The sequence below is a fragment of the Dromiciops gliroides genome, chromosome 3 (assembly GCF_019393635.1).
Source record: "Dromiciops gliroides isolate mDroGli1 chromosome 3, mDroGli1.pri, whole genome shotgun sequence".
In the NCBI taxonomy this organism is placed as follows: Eukaryota; Metazoa; Chordata; class Mammalia; order Microbiotheria; family Microbiotheriidae; genus Dromiciops; species Dromiciops gliroides.
The window spans coordinates 334,845,867-334,867,426 of NC_057863.1; the positions used below are offsets into that span (position 1 = coordinate 334,845,867).

A 21,560-nucleotide genomic window follows, 5' to 3' on the forward strand; every position below is an offset into this window, starting at 1 on the left:
GTAGTTGGCGATCTTCAACCAGCCCATCTCACTTCCTGCACTCTGTGATGCAGCCAAATTGGAGTACTCTGGCTGGCTCCCAGGTCCTCTTCCCCTCCAACACACACTACATTCCTTGGTTCCTGTGTTCCCTTTGCCTGGAATGCCCTCAATTTCTATCTTTACCTGTTGAATTACTCCCCATTATGTAAAGCTCAACTCAAATTCCCCCTCAGCCATTCAGCTTTCTCTGATCCCCTTGGTTAGCAGTTCTCTTCCCCACCCCCCCTTCCCCTTCCTTCCTTCCTTCCTCCTCTCTCCTCCCACTCTCCCTCCCTCTTTTTCTCTCTCCCTCTTCCTTTCTCTTTTGCTCCTCTCCCTCCAGAGGTAAGACTTGATTTTGCCTCCCTAATTCACTTATCATATAATATGCATTATATCTATCTTTGTCTTAAACCCCTTACAAGACTGTTTTTCAAGTGTTGGTTGACCTTAGCTAAACTTTGTACTTTCTTCTTTACCTAACACAGGGCTCCCCCCCCCCCCATTTATTTAGAATTTTATTTTCCCCCAAATTACATGTAAAAACATTTTTAACATCCATTTTGAAAACTTTGTGTTCCAAATTCACTTCCTCCTTATGCACCTCCTCTTAAGAATGCAAGGAATTCAATATAATTTATGCATGCATAGTCATGCAAAACATTTCCACATTAGTCAGGTTGTGAAAGAAAACAAAACAAAACAAAACTTAAGAAAAAGAAACTAAAAAAAATATGCTTCAGTCTGTATTCAGATGCCATCAGTTCTTTCTCTGGAGATGGATTGCATTTTTCATAAGTCCTTCAGAGACTTACGATCACAGCTGATCATCTTACAATATTGTTGTTATTTTGTATACTGTACATCTCACTTAGCATCAATTCATGTAAGTCTTTCCAGTTTTTTCCTGCTTATCATTTCTTTTTTTTTTTTTCTTTTTGGCAGGGCAGTGAGGGTTAAGTGACTTGCCCAGGGTCACACAGCTACTAAGTGTCAAGTGTCTGAGGCTGGATTTGAACTTAGGTCCTCCTGAATCCAGGGCTGGTGCTCTATCTACTGCACCACCTCAGTGCCCCCCCACCCCCTGCTTATCATTTCTTAAAGCACAATAGTGTTCCATCATAATCTCATCAAATGATTTATTTGTTCAACCATTCCCCAATTGATGGGCCTCTCCTCACTTTCAAATTCCTTGCACCATGAAAGGGCTACCATAAATATTTTTGTGTGTTTAAGTCCTTTAACCTTGTGTTTTTTATCTCTTTTTGGATACTGACCTAGTAGTGGTATTACTAGGTTAAAGAGTATGCATGTTTTATGGCCCTTTGGCCATAGTTCCAAATTGCTCTGCAGAATAGTTGAATCAGTTCACAACTCCACCAACATAGCACAGGGCTTTGTACACAGGCATTTGCTGAATGAATCTAGAGCCAGCACCTGAAAAAGGAAAGCAGAGAGGTGAGTATTGTAGGTATTCCAGTTTTCCTTGGGTTATTACCCTCCTTTTCTTCGTTTGAACATGAAACCATTAATTTGGGCAGAGAGACCTTCTTCATTACCTCCAGCACATTTATTTGGGGGAGGGGGTTATGGTTTTATTCCATAACTATCTTTTAAAAAAGTTTTATTTCTGCTCTTTATTAAAAACATCACTGTCAATTCTCACTGACTTTCCTCCTCCCAAATTAGAAATCAACCTTGTAACAAATAAATTCAATCAAGCAAAAAAAAAAAATCTACATATTGTCTGTCTGAAAATGTATATTTCCTTCCATATCTCTAATATGTGAGCTTACTTTATATCCTGAAGCCTATCAGGTTATTAATTGTTTCAATTAAATTTTTGTTACACTTCTAATCTTCCCCCTCTGTCTAGAGGACAGGTGCATGCTTCACTAACAGTTTTTTGAAGTCTTTTAGTGTTGTTTTCCTTTACATTATTTTGGTCATCCTGTAAATTATTCTTCTGTAATTTATACAAGTCTCTTTGAATTATTTGTATTTGTCATTTCTTATAGCATAGTATTCCATTGTGTTCACATACCACAGTTAGTCCATTCATTTCCCAATTGATGAGCCCTCACTTTATTTCCAGTTCTTTGATGCAACAACAAAAAAAGGTGCTGCTATAAATGTTTTCATATATACGGAACTTTTCCCTATGACTTTTTCCCCCTTGGGCAGCATACCTATTAGTGGTAACATTAAGTCAAAGGTTATGGATAATTTAGTGACCTTATTTTGCTAAAATTCCAAATTGTTTTTCAGAGTGGCCTCCATGACCATCTTACATTTCATGTCATGGCTAAGTTGGCTGAATGACCCAGCACTAGACAATACAAAATGAAGCAGAAAAAGTTCCTAGTCTTCTTAGATTGGTAGGATTTGAGACCTCAGTTTCTGGTGTGCTTATTTGATCAAGGGTTGGGGGTGGGCCATTTTAGAGGACAAACACAGTAGCCCTGACTCCAGTCTGGTGTGGTTACCTAATAAGATGCAATGTTTTCTTCCTGGTTCTTGAAGAACAGTTGGAATGGATCCTATTTGCTCTTTCTGGGGGACCTGGGGGAGGGGTATAGACAGTGATATCTCTGTAGACCTCTTTAAAGTTTCATCAGCCATTTTGACAAGTAAACTTAAACAAAACACACGCAAATTATTTCCTGTAATGGGTGGGAACTTTGCTTTTCAGTCCTCTCCTAGATTGGAATGGGGCGGGATCCGAGACTCCAATCAGCTGGGTATTCAATAACTTACTTCTTTTCACCTCTCATCCTTCTTTGGCTGACTTTTTCTTCTTTCTAAAGTTTTAGTCTGGCTATGTTGCTTTTGTTTTGTTTTGTTTTTGCAGGGCAATGAGGGTTAAGTGACTTGCCCAGGGTCACACAGCTAGTTAAGTGTCAAGTGTCTGAGGCTGGATTTTGAACTCAGGTCCTCCTGAATTCAAGGCCAGTGCTTTATCCACTGTGCCATCTAGCTGCCCTGGCTATGTTGCTTTTAACAGGGCTTCTTCCCATGTCATTCCCCAACCACTTCTAAATGTTTGAAGTTGGAAAGAGTATACAAAATCATACTAAGTGTAATATTGGAGAGGTTGGGGCATGTGAGAAAGAGAGAGAGAGAGAGAGAGAGAGAGAGAGCGAGAGAGAGCGCACAGCAAACATTTGTCTCATTTCATTAAACATCTAACAAATATTTATTGTGTCCTTGATGTATCTGCTTCCCTACTGAGAGAGAGAGAGAGAGAGAGAGAGAGAGAGAGAGAGATGCCTTTTTGTCTATACATTTCTGCCCTTAGTTTTCTCTTCCCTGTGAAGTCCTTAGAGTTCACTAATTATGCAAGCTCCCTGGTCTCAGCTGCATGTGGAACAGATGTCTTCATTGAGCTGGTTGTGATGGTATCTCTGCCTGATTCCAGAGAGGTGCCAGCTCATTTACAACCTGTCAGAGTCCAGGGAATTGTTATTATCTTGCCCTGGGGAATAATATTCTCCCTTTGGCACAGGCAGCTCCTCTTATCCTCAAGATGGGAAATATTAACGACTATCTTTGTTTAAGGCTCAGTAGTTTTTAAGAGGCACTGATACAGTCTGGGCTGCTTCTGTCCAGACAGCCATCCCACACCTGGAGTCATGTAGGACTCAAGCTTGATCACTAAGGTACCTAAATAGATATGGCTTAATACTGGGCATTGTACAAGAATGCACAGGACATATAGATAGACTAACACCATTAACTATAACTAGAATGGTCTTTTATTTTTAAGATAATAATAAACATTTTTACATATAGTTTTGAGTTCCAAATTCTATCCCTCCTTCCATCCCCCTCCCTGAGGTGGTGAACAATCAGATGTAGGTTATACATTGCAATTATGTAAAACATTACCATATTAGTCATGGTGTATAAGAAAACGAATAAAATTTTTTAAAATGAAAGAAAGTGAAGAATAGCATGCTTCAGTCTGTGTTCAATCAATATCGATTCTTTCTTTGGAGATGGATAGTATACTTCATCATTATCCTTTGGGATTGTCTTGGATTATTGTATTGCTGAGAATACTTGAGTCATTCACAGTTCTTCATCCAACAATATTGCTGTCACTGTGCACAAAATTCTCCTAATTCTGCTCATTTCACTATACATCAGTTCATATAAGTCTTTCCAGGCCTTTCTGAAATCGTCCTGTTTGTCATTTCTTAAAGCACAATAATTAGAATGGTCTTTTAGATACTTATTTAATCAGTAGGTTATGGATAAAAGTATATGAAGTTGGAGCAGGGAACAAGGGTGAGCCTGTCAGTATTGAAAATTGGTTCTTGTTTCAGCAGAATGGCATAGTGGAAAAGAGCTGGATACACTGAAGAGATCCGGGTTTAAATCCAGGTCCTGGCTCTGATGAGCTGTATACCCACAGGCTAGTCACTTAATCTTGCTGAACCTGTTTCCTCATTTTGTCAAATGAGAATAATAATCTTTTCATTTTCTATCTCAGTGTTGTTATGAAGAAAGGACTTTGTCAACCTTAAAGCCCTACATAGGGGATGTTGAGTAAGCCCTGGGCAAACAAACAAAATATTTTAACCAGCAGTAAGTAGGTAGCACAGTGGCTAGAGCACTAGGCCTGGAGTCAGGAAGACTTATCTTCCTGAGTTCAAATCTGGCCTCAGACACTTACTAGCTGTGTGACCCTGGGCAAGTCACTTAACCCTGTTTGCCTCAGTTTTCTCATCTATAAAATGAGCTAGAGAAGGAAATAGAAAGTCACTCCATTATCTTTGCGAAAAACCCCCAAATGGAGTCACAAAGAATAAGATACGACTGAACAGTAACAACAGTATTATTTTTACTTTAAAGCAACTCACTTGAATCTTATCTACTTCTCTCGTATTAAGAAAAGAAATTGGGCAGCTAGGTGGCGCAGTGGATAGAGCACCGGCCCTGGAGTCAGGAGGACCTGAGTTCAAATCTGGCCTCAGACACTTAACACTTACTAGCTGTGTGACCCTGGGCAAGTCACTTAACCCCAATTGCCTCAGTAAAAAGAAAAAAAGAAGAAGAAAAAAAGAAAAATTGATTTCCAAACATTAAAAAGCTTCAGGTTGTTTTTTTTTAAACTTAGTCTTTTGTTTCTGTTTTTCCTGTTTAAGAGTTCTAGGAATAGCAAAGGTTGGAGACTGTAGAGCTGGGAGGGGCATTGGAGGTCCTCTACTCCTTATTTTCCAGATGAAGAAACTGAGGCTTGGAAAGGTTTAAACATTTGCCCAAAGCCCCACAAGTACTAACAAACAGCATTCAAACCCAGGTTCTCTGACTCCCACTTTGGTGTTAGATGAATATACCATACTTGAAACTGGTAATTAAGTTGTTCTTTGTATCTCTTGGCAGTGTTCTTTCAAGTTGGGAGTAAAAACAATGCTAGTCACTTAATTGTTGTTGTTGCTATTCTAGGCTTGGTGATTTGGAATGTGGATGGAGACTTAGTAACTGGGAAAGAATCTTATTTAGTGTTGTCCTGTACCAAGTTCATATTTGGTGGGAGAATAACTAATTGAGGTAGTGAGAGGTTGCTTTTCTGCAAAATACTGGGATTTTATCAGCAGTCTTTCTCTACACTGGGGCTGAATGCATTTCTGGATTTTGATGGATATTGTGTTAAAATATAACCAACATAACACGTGCTGGCATCCTGAATCTGTAAGTTTGTCAGGAATCCAAGGGATCAGCTCTAGTCTCTGCCTTGGCATAGGGAAACGAAGTTTCCAAACTATGAATAGCTTTAGTAGCCTAAGTTTTGGTTAAAGGAACTGGAATTATGGTCCTAAGACAGAAGGCCTGTTTTCATAAGCTCCCCATCAGTAATTCAGCTAATTGTTTTTCCTTATACCCTTGTCAACACCTACAGCATTTATATACTTTAAGCACCACTGAGAAAACAAAAAAGTCACTATATTGGACCAGATATAAAGGGAGAAGTGTTTTTAAAGGGACAAAAACCAGTTGAAGACAAGTCTCACTCTGATTTGTTGAATGTGTCAAATGGGTAAGAAATTAAATGAGTATACAGTAATCCAGGTCATTAATCAAAATATTAAACAACTGTGGTCCAAACACAGATCCTTAGGACAAAGCTTTATCCTCTCTCTAGGACATTTTTTACATATGTCCTCTGGCTTATTCCTTCAAGAATCTCTCTTTTAAGGAAAGTGCCCAGGCTAATAATATGTTCATTCCTTTCTGGACTACACTCTTGACTTACTCCATTTTCTCTACCATACCCTCCAGCAGGTATCTTTCCTCCTTTTCCCACCTCAGCTTATAAATATGTCAATCAATACAATGATTCAAGACAATCCCAAAGGACTATTGATGAAACATACTATCCACCTCTAAAGGAAGAACTGATATTGATTGAACACAGATTGAAGAATGTTATTTTTCACTTTCTTTTTTTTCTTTTATTCAAGTTTTTTTTATAAAATGACCAACATGGTAATGTTTTACAAAATCATATATGCATAACCCATATCTGATTGCTTCCTGCCTCAGGGAGGGGGGAAGGAAGGGAGGGATAAAAATTAGAACTCAAAAATATAAATAAAAATATTTATTACAAGAAAAAAATATGTCAATCACCTTGGAACACATTATTGTTTTTAAAAAAATTATAGCAAAATTGACTATATTATATATGTTTACATATAATGTATTTTTGTTGTTGTTGGTCAGTTATTTCAATCATGTTTGACTCTTGGTGACTCCTTTTGGGGATTTTCTTGGCAAAGATACTAACCTGCTTTGCCATTTTCCTTCTCCAGCTCCTTATAGATGAGGAAACTGAGGCAAACAGTGTTAAATGAAAGGATCACACAGCCAATAAGTACCTGAGGCCAAATTTAAACTCAAATGTTACTGACTCCAGACCTATTACTCTATCCACTATGCTACCTACCTGCTCCTTATCAAATAGCTTGATATTATTCTGTATTATCTGTTTACATATTGGATTTTGTTGTTGTTTTTGTTTGTTTGTTTTTGCAGGGCAATGGGGGTTAAGTGACTTGCCCAGGGTCGCACAGCTAGTAAGTGTCAAGTGTCTGAGTTCGGATTTGAACTCAGGTCCTCCTGAATCCAGGGCTGGTGCATTATCCACTGTACCACCTAGTTGCCCCTACATATTGTATTTCTTCTGTAGAATGTAAACTTCTCGAGGGCAGGGACTGGTTATTGTTTTTATTTTTTCCTGTTCTCAAGTGTCTAGCATAGTACCATACAGATAATAAGTATTTAATGTTTGTTGCCTTGCAGCATTCCATTAGAGATTTTCCAAATTGACATCAGGCCATTAATGACTACCCTTTGGTTACTGCCATTCAAGCAGTTGCAAATTCACCTAAGTACTAACCTCTTTCCATCACTGTCACCATCTTTTCCCTAAAAATGGCATGAATTTTTACTTTGTCAGATGTTTTTTTTGTTGTTGTTGTTTTTGTTTTTGTTTTGCGGGGCAATGGGGGTTAAGTGACTTGCCCAGGGTCACACAGCTAGTAAGTGTTAAGTGTCTGAGGCTGGATTTGAACTCGGGTACTCCTGAATCCAGGGCCAGCACTTTAACCACTGCACCATCTAGCTGCCCCTAGATGTTTTGCTAAACATTGAAGGAAACAATGTCCAGCATTTCTCTAGCTACCAGTCTAATGAACTTGTAAAAAAAAAAAAAGGTATTCAGTATCTACCCCTTTAATAATGCATACCGGAATTTTGCCAGGAATGGAAGTCAAGCTCATTGGCCCACATATCGAACATTTCAGTCTTGCTTTTTTTAAAAATTCAGGATATCTGCCTTTTTCTAATCCTATAGTACCTCTTTCAAAGACTGTTGAAAGAATCTCAGCCATCACATTTTCCTGTTTTGGTTTTTTTTTAGTACAGTAGCATGTATTTCATCTGAGCCTGGAGACTTCAGTTCATCAAGAGCAGCTATATCTACTCATATCTCCCTATTTATCTTAAGTATCAGCTTAATAGTAACTATGTTGACCCTGTTCCTTCCCATCCAAAGATCATTCTCTTTGGAATAGAAAATAAGCAAAATATGAATTGAGTAATTCTGCCTTCTCTACGTTATTGGTCATTGTCCCATCTACTGTGTCCTGTTTCTTCTTTGATCCTCCTTTTCCCCCCAAAGATCTTTTAAAAATCCCCCAGGACTGTTTTGTTTCCCTAAGCTTTCTTACCAGCTTCAGGTTATTCCTATTTCTCATCCTGTCCTGTAAGGTCCATCACACTGAGAAGTATGGCATAGTAGATAGAGTCCTAGACTTGGAATTCTTGGAAGTTCTAGGTACAAACTTGACTTACGACATTTGATAGGGCTGTGTAGTTATAGACAAGCCACAATTTTTCTGAGTATCAGTTTCCTCAATTGTGGAATAAAATTTAGTATAATACTTGTAATAACTGACTTTACAGGGTTGTGTGAGGCTCAAATGAGATAATGGATATTAACTGCAAAGCACCATATATTTAAATTTGCATTGTTATTGCCATCATAACACACTGTCTTAGTACACAAGTAATTATTGCTATAAAAGAAGGCATTTTGGTGTGCAGCCTGTGTAGGGTAAATTGTATGTGGTTTCATTGCTTGACTTTCCACAGGTTTAAAATATTAAACCGAGGGATCCTCAACTACTCAATGGAAAAACCCATCTTGGTCATTGCGAGTGAGCTAAGAATTTTTTCTACTCAATTGGAAGGTTGGAAGGATGTGGCTCAAGGCAATTGACTTGTTCCCTTCTCCCTCTCTCCCTCCCCGCACTTTCTTAGGCGTTCTAGCCCCTTTTGACCTCTGGAGGAGTAAGATTCTTTCCTGTTTTGGTAAAAACTCAGCATATCCATTTCTTTGGCCAACTTGGTCTCTTCCTCTGACCCAAGAAATCTGTTGTCTTTGTATTACTAGGCAGTCCCCAGATCTTGATTGATACATATGTACGTTTTTTTACAGGAGCTAGTCTTATTATTTTGTATTCAGTTTTCCATGCCACATAGCCCCTTTCTTGGGTTATGCCTTTTACTGAACACTCATTTTTTAAAAAAAGGTTTTATTGTTGCTTCCTGTTTTTATACCAGCCATTTCTACTAATCCCTTTTGTTTATTCCTTCACCTCTTCCTTCCTACACCCCTCCCCATTGATTCCTTCCTCTATAATAAAGAAAAGCATTTAAGGAAGCCCACAGAGATGCCATGTACTTACTGCATCCCATAGCCATAGCCTCTACATGTCTGCTGAGAAAGGTAACATTTAGCTTTTTCCCCTTTCCTTTATAAAACACCCTTCATTTCTGAAAAGTCTACCCGACCCAGTTGAGGACTTCCCCCACCCCCCAAGCTTGGCTGTCATTTATTCTCCAATATCATCTTTTTGGGGGACTCTCAATATATATTTTACAGGCAGTTTCCATAGAACACTTAAAATAATTCTACATTTATATTTTAATAGATACATTATTGCCTTCATCTTCAGGGCTGTAGTTAATTAGGCTCACAGTTTACAATCATTTTTAGTGAGGACAGGGATATTTTATAACACAAGGGGTGGGATGGGGGAGGGTAGATACATTACAATTCACTCTGAAAGGTGAGTAGAATATATTCCCAAGCAACTATTCCAACCCTTTATTCCTCCATTAAAATTAAGTAGCCACGTATTTGAACACCTATGCTCTATGTAAAATATTACTGCTTGTTGGGGAGGCAACATGTCATGGTGGATGGCAGGCTGGCCTTGAAGTAAGGAAGCCCTGGTTAAGTCATTCCTCTGATACATATTAGTACCATGGACAAAATCATTTTACCTCTCAGTGCCCTTGCAACTGTTTAAAAACTGTTCTGAGGTACAGACAAGTTGTTAAGCTGCATCAGTGGAGGAAGTTTCCACACCAAGAGTTCCCTACATGGGTTAAAAAAACTCGCTGGGCAAGTCACTTAACCCCAATTGCCTCACCAAAAAAAAAAAAAAAAAAAGCCCTGCTTAGGGGGCAAGTAGGTGGCACAGTGGATAAAGCACCAACCATGTATTCAGGAGAACCTGAGTTCAAGTCCAGCCTCAGACACTTGACACTTACTACCTGTGTGACCCTGGGCAAAACACTTAACCCCCATTGCCCCGCAAAGAAACCAAAAAAACCAAAAACAACAACAATGAAAAGCCCTGCATTTAAGAACTTAGGCTAGATGGGGAAAAACCCCACATATTTAAACAAAAAAAGGAATAATATCTAAGTGTCAGGTGAGTGACACAGACTACTGTTTGTGAGAAAAGTAGGAGGGGAAGAAACTAGTGATCAGGTGGTGAGTGTCCCAGTCTTCCAGGTAAACTGTTAGAAGGAAGGAGGACAGAGAAGAGATAGCTCAGAGTCGTTTGAACTTGCCCTTAAAGAATAAGTAGGCTCAGAGAGTGGGGAGCAACAAAGGTATTTCACGCAGCAGGAAGGACTAGAGGATAAGCAAAGATGTGAAGACAGATTTAAACAAAATGTTTAGGGAATGTTCAGTAGACAGTTATGTCTGGCATGAAGTCTGCCTTTAGTGCAGGGGCTCTGCAGCTTTTTGGTGTCATAGACCCCTTTGACAATCTGCTAAAGTCTAAGAACCTCTTCTTAGAACAATGTAAATACAGAAAATAAAATAAAATTCGAAGGAATCCAACTATGTAGAAATAACTATCAAAATATATTTTAAAAATTTTATTTTATTCTGAACTTAAAGAATAAAACAAGCATTTCAACTTGCTATTCCTTTCAAATATACAAGAAAGTTATCTTGTAACTTTTTCCCCTTTCCCCTCTCCCCCAAACTTCAAGACGTGTGTGTGTGTGTGTGTGTGTGTGTGTGTGTGTGTGTGTGTGTGAGAGAGAGAGAGAGAGAGAGAGAAAGAGAGAGAGAGAGAGAGAGAGAGAGAGAGAAAGAAAGAAAGAAAACGAACCTTTTCTGGATTCAAACAGCATACTTCTCCCTTGGATCCACCAATGTCATGGAGAGGGAAAACCTGCTGCATTGGGCAACAGCTTATTTTCCAACTGATCTGCCCAGGCCAGCTCCCTGGAGAGGACACTCCAGCTACTCCTCATGGGGTAGATACAACACAGGATGCGGCAGTTACCGGTTATAAGTCACTCAGGAGCTGTGGCTCCTGTATCAGACTGCACAGCCACGCTGTGGCCTGTGGCTCTTCAAGGCACTGATCCATGGTCGTCCACAACTGGTGGAGGACTACTACTACTACTACTACTACTACTTCATAGGATCTTTGCAGTGAATTTGGGTATTTATAATAGATTGACTTGGTTGCTCAAAGTTGTTCTTAAAACCTTACTACTGTTACTGTATACAATGTTCTCTTGGTTCTGCTCATTTCACTCTTTATTTTCATATGCTTTTCTAAAATCATTGAGCTAATTTCTTACAGCAGAATAATATTCCATCATGAACATATACCGCAATTTGTTTAACCATTCCCAATTGACAGGCATCCCTGCAATTTCCAGTTCTTTGCCACCACAAAGAAAGTTTTAGAACATATAGTTCTTTTCCTTTTCCCCAATCATCTTGGGAAACAGAACTAAGAGTTGTATTTCTGATTCAATAATTCTGATTAATAATTCTTTGGGAATAATTGCAAATCTCTCTCTGAAATGGTTGGATCAGCTCACAGATGCACCAACAATGAATTAAAGTCCCAATTTTTCCACATACCTTTCAACATTTGTCACTTTTCCTTTTTATCATTTTAGCCAATCTGATAGGTGTAAAATGATATCTCAAGGTTGTTATAATTTGCATTTCTCTAATCAACAATGATTTAGAGCATTTTTTCATATATCTATAAATTATTTTGATTTCTTCATTGGAAAGCTGCCTGTTTGGGGCAGCTGGATGGTATAGTGGATAGAGCACTGGCCCTGGAGTCAGGAGGACCTGAGTTCAGGTCCAGCCTCAGACACTTAACACTTACTAGCTGTGTGACTGTGGGCAAGTCACTTAACCCCAATTGACTCACCAAAAAAAAAAAAAAAAAGGAAAGCTGCCTGTTCATATCCTTTGACCATTTATCCATTAGGGAATTACTTGCATTCCTATAGCTTTGACATTCTTATATTTTTGATATATGAGACCTTTATCTGAGGAACTCTCTATAAAATTCCCTCCTCCCCGCAACTTCCTGCTTTCTGATCTTGGCTCCATTTGTTTTATTTCTATAAAATCTTTTAAATTTTGTAATCAAAATTATACATTTTCTACCTCACAATGCTCTCTAACTCTTGTTTGTTCAAAAATTGTTCACCTATCCATAAGTTTGCTAGGTAATTTGTTCTATGTTCTTCATATTTTCTTGTAATTTCTCCCTTTATATCTAGGTCATGTATCCATTTTGACTGTATCTTAGTAAATCTTGTTAGATATTGGTCTAATGCCCAATTTCTGCCAGACTGCTTTCCACTGATCTACCTTTCTATTTTTTTTTCAGTCAGTACCAGATAGTTTTGATAATTACTCCCAGATAATATAGTTAAAGGTCTGGTACTGTTAAGCCTCCATCCTTTACATTTTTCTATTAGTTCCTTTGATATTCTTGACCTTTCATTCTTCTGAATGAATTTTATTTTTTTCTAGCTCAGTAAAAAAAGTTTTTTTGGCAATTTAATTGGGATGCATTGAATAGATATATAGATTAATTTTGGTAAAATTTTAATTTTTATTGTATTGGCCCTGCCTACCCACGAACAATGAATATTTCTTCATTTATTTAAACCTGATTTTATTTGTGTACAATTTTTTATGGTTTTGTTCATATAGATCCTGGATTTGTTTTGACAGGTTATTCCCTGGTATTTTATACTGTCTAGAGTTATTTTAAATGGGTCATCTCTAGCTATCTCTTCCTGCAGGATCCTGTTGGTGATATATAGGAATGCTGATGATGTGGGTTTAGTTTTTATCCTCCTACATTGCTGAAATTATTAATTATTTCAATTAAATTTTTAGTTGAGTCTTTAGGATTTTCCAAGCATAACATCATATCTGCAAAAGAGATAGTTTTATTAACTCATTTCCTATTTTGATTCCTTCTACTTCTTTTTCTTCCCTTATTGTTATTGCTAAGATTTCCAATACAATATTGAATAATATTGGTGACAATGGACATCCTTATTCCACGTCTCATCTTACTGAGGTATATATATATTTTAGTGAGGCAATTGGGGTTAAGTGACTTGCCCAGGGTCACACAGCTAGTAAGTTAAGTGTCTGAGGCCGGATTTGAACTCAGGTACTCCTGACTCCAGGGCTGGTGCTTTATCCACTGCGCCACCTAGCTGCCCCAAAATATATATTTTTTTAAAGTTCACAGACCTTGGGTTAAGGACTTCTACTTTAGGGGACTAGTGAAAGGAAAGGTTTGAAAAGTAAGTTGGAAATAGAATGAGAGGCAGCTGGAAGTAAGCAAGTGGTGCATGGGGAGACAGATGACCTAGAGATCAAGATTTACTGGCTCCATAACCATAGACAAGTCACTATAACTTTCTGAACATTGGTTTCCTAATCTGGAAAATGGGGGTATTACATACTACCTACTTCACAGGGTTGTTGTTGTTGTTGTTGTGTGTGGGAAGAAAATACTTTGTAAGCTTGAAAACACTATATTAATGTGAATCCTTATTATAGAGGATGTTGAAAGCCAGCTTGAGGAGTTTCAACTTTATTCTTTAGGTAATGGGGAACTATTGAGGGTTTGGGGGTAGGCCATGTGACATTATCCTAGTTATTCTAGGCTCATCAGTCTGATGCCTATAAAGAGGACAGATTGGTATAATGTGAGACTGGAGAAAGGGAGACAAGTAAGGAAGTTATTGTATCAGGACTAGGGCAGTGACCCTGTGAATGGAAAGGAAGGGACAAGTCTAAGACATTTTATGAGAAAAAAATTGATAGGATTTGTGGACTGACTCAGAATTGAGGGAGAGGGAACAGTCAAAGTTAAGCCCAGTTTTTTCAGCTTTGGTGAACTGGAAAATGATGCCACAAGGGGAAAGTAGGAGGGAGAGGAAACCAGTGATGAGGTTGTGACTCTCCCAAGTATACAGGTAAACTTTTAGAAAGAGTGTGACACTTACTTATAGGTTCTGAAACTTTTATCTTTCCCTCAGAGGGTTGGGCTTCAGTTACTGTCCCAGCAGTTGAAACTGTGGTATTTGGTGTCATGCTTAGCTCTGTCTATCATATTCTTACTCATGTTTCTGATGGGCTGAAATTTAGCGACTCCTAGGTTTGACTTATTGATGAGAAGTCATTCACAGATTCCAAATGATCATGGTCCCTATGGGTTCTTTTCCCCAACTAGGGCAGTGCTCACTGAAAACCTTACTTACCTTTGGCTAGGGAGTGTAAAATAAACCCTAATATTAGAGACATTTATATTAAAACCTTGCTTGTTCTTCTTAAAAGTTATTTGTCCTTTAGCACTTTCTCTTATTCCCCTGCATAGAATTTGTTAAGAAGGGCTTTGGAAAGCTAGAGCCTTCCAGGGGAGGATGACACAGTATGGTCATGGGTCTACACCATGCCATGAGTTATAGTTGAGGGTACTGAGAGTGGTTTAACCTGCAGAAGAAAAGACTGGAGAGATGTGGTAAGGCTTTTCAGACTGTTGAAGGGCTAATCATGGATAAGAAGGTTGCAACTCATTCTCTCCATCTCCAAAGGGGTAAATTAGGATGAGTAGGTGGAAGTTATAGGAATTAGTTCCATATAAGAAAGACCCTCAAAGAGCCAGTTAACTATCCAGTAGTGGAACAAGCTCTCTTGTGACCGAGTTTCCTTTAAAGGATGTTCAAGAAGAGATTTAAAAAAAATTAAAAAAAATTTTTTTGTGGGGCAATTAGGGTTAAGTGACTTACCCAGGGTCACACAGCTAGTACGTGTCAAGTGTCTGAGGTCAAATTTGAACTCATGTCTTCCTGAATCCAGGGCTGGTGCTTTATCTACTGTGCCACCTAGCTGCCCCTCAAGAAGGAATTTCTTTTTTCTTTCTTTCTTTCTTTTTCCTCTTTCTTTCTTTCTTTTTTTTTGCAGGGCAATGAGGGTTAAGTGACTTGCCCAGGGTCAGACAGCTATTAAGTGTCAGGTGTCTGAAGCCAGATTTGAACTCAGGTCCTCCTGAATCCAGGGCTGGTGCTTTATCCACTGTGCCACCTTACTGCCCAAGAAGGGATTTCTAAAGTGAGTTGAGCAAGATAACTTCCAATATCCTCTCCAATTCTGAAGATAATTGAAACTGAAAGATCCTTCCTGACTCCTAGGACTCAAGTGATGAGATTAATGTTGCTGGAAAAGACTGTTTAGCAGTTTTTAATTTCCTCTTATATTCTGTGTCTTTTGGGGCAGCTAGTTAACAAAGTGGATAGAGTGCTGGACCTGGAGTCAGGAAGACTCATGAGTTCAAATCCAGTCTCAAACACTTAACCCTGTCAGTTCACCCTGTTTGCCTCAGTTCCCCATCTGTGAAATGAGCTGGAGAAGGAAATGGCAAACGACTCCAGTATCTCTGCCAAAAAAACCCCAAATGGAGTCACAAAGAGTCAGACACACCTGAAAAACAACAGCACAACAAAATTCTGTGTCTTTGCTTTTGCTCACCTGAGGGGTTCCCCTCATTTGTGATATAATTTTGTGGTTTTAATCATAGGCACAGTGATTACAGAGGGGACAGGAACAAGCATTTTAGTATCTGAAATGTGCCACGCAGTGTGCTAAGTGTTGTACAAATTTTATCTCATTCGATACTCACAACAACCTTTTGAAGTAGGTGCTGTTTTGTCCTCATTTTAAGGTTGAGAAAACTGAGGTAAACAGAGGTTAAGTGACTTGCCCACAGTCAGACAGCTGGTAAGTATGAGACTGGATATGAACTCAGGTCTACCTCACTCCAGGCCCAGGGCTCTATCACTGCACTACCTAGATGCATTGTATTATTTTTAGGCCCAGATAGACCATCACTCAATGTACTAACCTGTAATTTTTGAGATGAGGGTCAAGATTAAAGATGTGGGTGGAAGCTAGGTAGCACAGTGGATAAAGCACTGGCCCTGGATTCAGGAGGACCTGAGTTCAAATCCAGCCTCAGACTCTTGACACTTACTAGCTGTGTGATCTTGGGCAAGTCACTTAACCCTCATTGCCCCGCCAAAAAACAAAAACAAAACAAAACAAAAGAAGGATAAAGATGTGAATGGAGGTAGAATGGACTTGCCCCTCCTCCAAGCATGCAAGGTTTTGAGCCTGGATTACTGGGAGAATTGTTGGTTCTCTCAGCAGAAATAGAGAAGCTTGGAAGTTTCAAGTTTAGAATAGAAGATCATGAAGTCACTTTTGGAAAAGTTGAGTTTGAAGTGCTAATAGTACATTCATGGCAAGATATATGACAGGAAGTTGGAGATGTGGAACTATAATTAAGGCTGGATAGATAGATATAGAAGTTATTTATAGCTAGAAGTGATCATTGAAACTATTGTAGTCAATTGCCAGGGTGAGGGTGTGTAGAGGGAAGACATCGCAGTTTTGGGGGACAGCTACACTAAAGGTGTAGAAGATGGATGGTAATCTAGTAAAAGATAATAGTAAAGAAGAGATTGGACAGTAGGAGGAGAACAAGGAGAAAATGAGGTCATGGAAGACAGAGGAAAGGGATTGTCATTAGTGTCAAAGGATGCTAAGAAGTAAAGGAGGCTGAGATCTTAGCAATAAGGGGATATTGAATTTTTAAAAAATAATTTCAATAAAGTGATGTGGTCAGAAGGCAGATTTCAAGGGGTAGGGGAATGAAGGAAGTATAAGCAATTAGTATAGACTTTTTTTTTAGAAGTTTAGCAGTGGAAGGAAGAGGACATAAGGGATGATAGAGAATGATAGAGTCAAGTAAAGGTTTCTTTTAAGGATGGGGAAAATGTGGACCATGCTTGCAGATAATGGAAAAAAGAGCCAATAGGTAGGGAGAGAATAGAGAAAGGACATTAATCAATTAATTTGTGCCCAGAGGAGAGAAGTTGACTTTGGCAAGAAGGAAACCATGCTTTGAAAAGGGAAAGATGGATAAAGAAAGGTTGAAGAAGATAAGGGAGCTCAAACCAGATTATCCCAGTATAATGACTGGAATGACGCCACCTGCTGGAGACTTACTGTAGGAAAGCTCCAACATGAGAAGAGGGCCTCTGAGGGCAGGACCATGTGTCTTTTCTTTGGCGTCAGGAAGTGACTTTTGCTTGTGGGAGGAAGAAGGGGGAGGCTGGCATGCTGGCTCACTTTCTTTCGTGCGGACTCTGGCGGAGAGCGGAGCTAGGAATGCTTTCTCCCTTTAATAGATAGATGAATCTAGGCCTTTCTCTCTCTTCACCAAATTCTTATTCTCCTTAATAAATGCTTAAAAGTTTAACTCTTGTTAAAGCTTATAATTTATTGATGACCACTCATTAGATACTTTAGATAGTATAGCTAGAATTTTAGCCCTTACATCAGTATTAGTAAAGTAGGCCCAAATATAGTCATCTCTAGGGAAAGAAGTCAGGGGTGAGTTCCAGGCTTGGGGGGAAAAAAAAAGATTTGGAACAGGAAGTAGTGTGATAGGAAGCTAAATACTATCAGATTGGCAAATATGACAGAACAGCAAAAGGATAAATATCGGATGGGATGTGGGAAAATTAGGAACATGCTCTGTTGATGGAGTTGTGAACTGATTGAGATATTCTGGAGAGCAATTTGTTACACTATAAGAAATGACAAGCAAGATGATTTCAGAAAAACCTGGGAAGATTTATATGAACTGATACAGAGTGAAGTGAGCAGAGCCAGGAGAACATTGTACACAGTAACAGCAACGTTGTACATGGACAATTATAAAGGACTTAGCTATTCTCAGCAACACAATGATCCAAGACAATCCCAAAGGACTCATGGTAAAAAATACTGATGGAATTTGAATGCAGATGAAAACATACTATTTTTTTTCTTTCTTTTTGGTTTTTTTCTACATAATGACTAATAATTGCTTACTGTCTCAGGGAAAGGGAAGGAGAGAAGGGATGGAGGAAGAGAATTTGGAACTCAAAATTTTAAAGAATGAATGTTAAAAGTTGTTTTTACATGAAATTGGGGGGGAATGAAAGATTATTTTTTAAAATGAAGAAAAAAACCTGTGGTCATTAACTTGTTCTAAGATCTGCTTTTCTAAATATTTCCTTTTCTATCTGCACCACTCCTTTTGGGGAAGGTATTATTTAGAATACAGGTGTTAATTACTTCCTTAACACTCCCCAACCACTTCTGTGAGCTCTAAAATCTGTTAGCATTTATTTATTTATTGCCTTCAGAGGACAGATATCTATCTTTTCTTTGCCCTCACTAACTTAACTCAGGTCTCTGCCAGACTTCTAAAAGGAGCCATACTCTTAAGCTTTTTTTCTGTTTTGAAACTGTCAAGCAAAACAAGGGTTAAACACAGTGCAAGAGAATTTCTTCACAGCTCTTAATCTCCAAAACACACATAGATTGTATTTGTTCTTAAACATGGAAGAGTAAAGGCCAAAATACTTTCCCTCCCCCACCCATTTTCCTAACCGCTTAACTTAGGTCTTCACATCATCCTGCTTTAGCAGGCTTCTCTTACATAATTCAATATCTCTGGTTAGCTGATCTGAATTGAATAGCAAATCCATAATGACAGATTGCTTGGGCCACTTAATAAAGTGTATGAGAGATTGGGTGATTGGGAATGAAGGAATCATACTATATGCATTTTTCTCCCGAGTTGATTTCAAAAATTATATAAGTACGTTAGTATGTTTGGTCCATTAGTGTGTATTTTTTAAATTATTGAGGCTAAGCTGTACTTTTCTAAGATTATTTTTATCACGTATATATTAATGGCTATTTATATAATAATGGCTATTGCACCCATTTTGGCAGTAAGCATTTATTATTAATTAATAGTAAAGAATTGACTGCGTGGAAGTTAACACAGGCAGAAAAGCCCCAGCACCATGTTGTCTCTCAGAGAGTACATGGCCTACCAACCTACACTGTCCTAAGAGTGTGCACCAAGTGACAGCAGGTCCAGGAAGCTAAGAATGCTGAGAAGATGACGACCTGGTGGTCTCGGCATTTATCCTCTTTTGATAGAGGCGGGTCACTATACACTGATCAAAGCTAATTGGCTAGCATCATTCAATTCCATTGGTTGATGCGACCTGAGGTTGGTCAAAATTATAATGAATTCTACCATGACCTCCTGACCTAATGGGAAGAGACCCTCTGAGGGGCAAGGTCTAAATCCAAATGGGTGTGGTATAATCCCATCAGTTCACTGGCAAAAAGAGTTTATCTCTTATTTCTATTGTATACCTGGGGCTGGCTCTGAACAAGATTAGAACTTCCTCCTAAGAACTGAACTTTCTGAAGTGGGGAGGGGAAGAAGGGGGAGGGAGAAAGGGCTAAAACTAATCTGGGTCCTCCCAAGAAAACTCATTAATAATGATTTTCTCACAGTGTACATGTTTCCTTCTTGTCATTCAAAAGAAGAATGAAAGAGTGAGGAGTGTGAGTGGGATGGGTGGAGAGAAATAAGTGAGAGTAGGGTAGGGAGAAGAAAAAAATCTCCTTGGCTGAAAATTTTTAATCGGTTACTGTGGTTAATTTTTCATTTTAGTCATGATCTGAATATATGGGTTATATTCTTTCTGATGTTTGTTAATTATTAAAAACCAAGTGGATTGAAATGTCCCTCCTCAAGTTCTCAGCCCATATTTCAGTGGAAAGCTGAGACTATTGATGGAGAGCTGCTCCTCCACCCCTCCTCCTTATCTCTTGTCACTCCTCTGTCTTCCCCTACTCTCTCTTGAATCTTTTCTCAAAGGAACAGGTGGGCCATCTCCTTGCCAAGGCTAATTCCCCAGTCATCTCTACTCTCTCTAATCTTCAGTCTCAACCTTTCTAATGGTTCATTTCCTGATGTCTCCAAATAGTCCCTCGTTTCCCCCTTATTTATATATACACTTATATGCATAAATATATGTACACTGTGATGTTTAAAATCTAATGTGTGATTGCCTTATCTGCCGCCCCCCCCCAGGGTGTGTGTGTGTGTGTGTGTGAACTAGCTAAGTTTACTGATAAATTCCGAAATTTAGGCTTGTAAAGCATTTATTAAAGTATATTAGGGGTTAGCAAAGAGAGAGAGAGAGACAGTCACTTTCACCTAGCTATCCACACTTCCAAAAAGAACATGTGAAGTTCTGAAAGTCAGGAGATCTGTCTACTCTGCCTGCCCCTGCCACCACACGCTTGTTCCCAATGAAAAAGAACAATCCTCCGTCCGTTCCAGTGGAAGCTTCCTGAGGGACCAGAAGAGGGGCGGTCCCCACACACACAGCTCCAAGCTAATTGGCTGGTCCATTGATTGACATGTGACTTACAGGCAGTCTGTGATTGGGATGCTAGTCACATGCTTTCTTTTCAGCGGGGCATTGCCCTGGTTTTCACAATGTCTTTCTCAGCAAGGGCTGGCACCCTGATTCTCACAACACATATATACACATAATATACACAAATATATACATATAAAACATACACATATATATGTATAAAACATACATATCAAACCTATGTATGCAGTTGTTTTACCATAGGAATAAGCACTGGGCCTGGGGTTCCACTGGTTTAGGGAACTGTCAGTTGAGGAAGTTCCTTTTCCTAATTCAGGCTGTCATCTTTGCAGCCTACAGAAGCAGAGAGTTGCCTACATTGGCAGGATGTTAACTGACTTGTTGGGAAGGTCACAAAGCTAGTATATATTAAAGGCAGGACTTGAACCCAGGTCTTCTTGGCTTCAAGGCTAGCTAGCTCTAACGGTTATACCATGCTGCCTCTCTGTAATATAAAATATGATGAAAAACATAGAAGAGGTCAAATAGTCACTTGAGTGATTCAGAGTCCAGAGAAGTATTACTTTTATTTGAGCCCGATATCAGAGAAGACTTTATGGAAGAGCACAGAGGTTGAAGTTACCTTATAGGAGTCTATTACAGTACTCTAGGTGAGAGCTGATAAAGATCTCCAGTGGGTGGCACTGGGAACAGAAAGGAGAAATGAGGGATGTAAGAAATTGACAGGACTTGGCAGCTGAATAGGTGTAGTAGAATACCAAGGGAAGAGTCCTGCATAACTCAGGTTTCAAGACTGAATGACTGGGAATACGACAATGTAATCAAGAGAAATGGGGAAATAGGAAATAGAGCAGGTTTTAGAGGGAACCTGTTAGGTTTAAAGGGTCCTTGGGGACTTCAGGGTGGAGTTGTACCTGAAGCATTTGGAAACAGGACAGTGACAGGAAAGAACTTGGGTTGATAGTAAAGATTTGGTGATCATCAGTATCAATTGTTATAAACAAATTCTACTTACATTTTAGAGACTGGGCTCTGTTTATTTCTTT

At 38.9% G+C, this 21,560-nt stretch overlaps 1 protein-coding gene across 1 annotated transcript in view; it reads left to right on the forward strand.

The window, feature by feature from the left end:
• PDIA5 (protein disulfide isomerase family A member 5) overlaps positions 1–21,560 on the forward strand; it is a 181,227-nt gene that overhangs the window by 6,196 nt on the left and 153,471 nt on the right. The gene's annotated exons all lie outside the window — the stretch shown is intronic.